The sequence below is a fragment of the Rhinopithecus bieti genome, unplaced genomic scaffold (assembly GCF_001698545.2).
Source record: "Rhinopithecus bieti isolate Rb0 unplaced genomic scaffold, ASM169854v2 scaffold_9670, whole genome shotgun sequence".
NCBI classification, from domain to species: Eukaryota; Metazoa; Chordata; class Mammalia; order Primates; family Cercopithecidae; genus Rhinopithecus; species Rhinopithecus bieti.
The window spans coordinates 273,697-275,835 of NW_016806180.1; the positions used below are offsets into that span (position 1 = coordinate 273,697).

The window sequence follows — 2,139 nt, forward strand, 5'->3', positions numbered from 1 at the left end:
GAAAGTCAGAAACTCCCACGGACCTTCATAAACGCACACAAACATTTACTCCACACAATCAATTACAGGCATTAAAAAAAAAATACTGCCAACCTTGGTAGTGGGACTTAGGATATTTCAGTTTTAGTTTGCAAAGCACAAGAAGTGGGATGGGAAGGTGAGAGGGTGAGAATTGTGGCTAACATCGTCATCGAAGAGTGTCTGGTCAGACTTTCATGTATGATCATTATGTATTGGATATTAAGGAGTGGGTTCCTCTTCATCTATTAGACAATGGACATTTGCAGCTGTAGCAGCAAGACCCACCTCAATGACCACTCACTGATCCAGGATCTGCTCTGGGCTGCAGTCGATTTGTGTTTTTGGGATCAAAATGCTGGAGGAGATGTGGTTCTTCTCCTCAAGGCCCTTACAGACAATGAAACATGCAATAAGGTGAAATGCGAGTATTTCCTCCCTAGGCACTCCCAGGAAAAGTTCCTTCACGGGTGCTGCTCCTGTAGGGTTTTGTTGAGTACACAGGAGATAATGCTGATATCTCTTGTAGAGTATCTACAATGAATGAAGATACACCTGTCAGATGGTGAGCTCTTGAAGAGCCGAGCCTTATGTCCTGTGCATTTTATATTCCCAGCACCTAGCATGGTCTGGAACATCAGAGGGTCTCCACAAATGTTTGTTAAATGAATACAGGACAACCTTGTAAATGCTGATAATGGGGTGACAGTTGGGAAACTCATCAAAACCTGGAGTGCTCAGGAATTGTATTATGTCACAGGATTGCTTTTTGACCCGTTTAGTGATACCTAATCCCACAGATTATACCTATAATTTAAAGAGATACAAAAGATTGTATAATGTGTACATGCTTCAGATCACAGAGAAATATAGTGTGGGAGGGACCGCCTGTATTTAACTTTTAACAGGGCTGTGTTCTAGGAAGTGTTTGTGATAGGGAAGTAGAGACAACATTCTCTCTTCAGGAAGAAGGTCTGACTCTACAAGGGGAGGAACTGAAAGCCCCAATCCAGTCTCAGGGAACCCAGCTGAAAACTCTGACAAAAAAGCCTGCTCAGGAAATCCTACGGTGTCGCTGGAAGGTAAGTTAGAGGCTCCCTCCACCTGCTTTATTATTTCTGCGTATAGATGACTGTTGCTGTCCATTTAGGCAGAGTCAATTCCAGTCTAGCTTAAAAGATTCTTCTGAGACCCTTTAATCTTTCTGCATCTAATTCAAATGTCAAGCAATTTACAATAATAGTTTCAAGTAATGCTTCCTCAAAGGTGAGTCAACATTCCTAAGAAAGTAGAAAAGTTGGGTATAAAAAGTTCAATTCTTCCTCGTCGGAAAAACGATCCAAGACATTTCTACCGTGGGCTGAGCGCTGCCTGGAGGGCAGGGAGGAAGGGGTGAGCGGACCGGGCTGGAATGCGGGTGCCTGGAACTGCTGGTCTCTCCGTTTTTCCCCTGGCTCCTAAAGGTCTCTTAGCAGCATTTCCTGCACGCTGGCACCCCCTGTCCTCCTAAGATTTTACTGCCTGGGTGTTTCTCTGTGCTTCCCCACCCTCCGACCCACCGGGCCCGGGGCGCCCTCCGGGGGCCGGCACACAGCAGGGTCTCGCTTCCTCGCGCTATCTTCTTCAGATGGGATCACTTCGAGATGCGGCCGTTTGGGCGTTCGCGGGGCTTCGGCGATTCTGTGGCGTCCTGGGCTGTGTATGTACCCCCAGCGGCCGAGGCTCACGGATCCGAACGCCCGGCCGCCGCGTCTGTCCGAAGTTGGGCGACAGGAGGGCCGGGTGGGGTCGTGCCTGCGCCAGGGGAAGGCTCAGAACCAGACTCGGGGTTTTTAACTTATTCCTCAGAGGGACGACAGCGAGTACCGGCGAGGACGGCGACGGCTTTCTAGAAGCCTGGGTCCAGGTAGGCTGCCCGGCCCTGGAGCTCGCCCAGCGCCGCTCACGCTGCGCTTCGCAGCCCCCTCCCCAAGAAGGGCGTTGGGGCCCCTCCCGGACGCGCCGCTCCCGCGCGCCGCGGGGCCTGGGAACAGCGCACCGGCAGCCCGGAGCCCGGCGGGCGGTGAGACTGACGGCGCCCGCGCCCAATCGTGGGGCGGGGCCGAGGGGGCCTGCAGGCGG

General features: G+C 51.7%; 1 protein-coding gene across 3 annotated transcripts in view; it reads left to right on the forward strand.

Moving 5' to 3' along the window:
• Nucleotides 1-1,016: 1,016 nt before the first annotated feature.
• Nucleotides 1,017-2,139, forward strand: part of SIPA1L2 (signal induced proliferation associated 1 like 2) — a 233,717-nt gene continuing 232,594 nt past the window's right edge. For all 3 annotated transcript variants that reach the window (XM_017874995.1, XM_017874998.1, XM_017874997.1), the window contains exon 1: nucleotides 1,017-1,100. The gene's annotated coding sequence lies outside the window, so the exon portion shown is untranslated. The remainder of the gene's footprint in view (nucleotides 1,101-2,139) is intronic.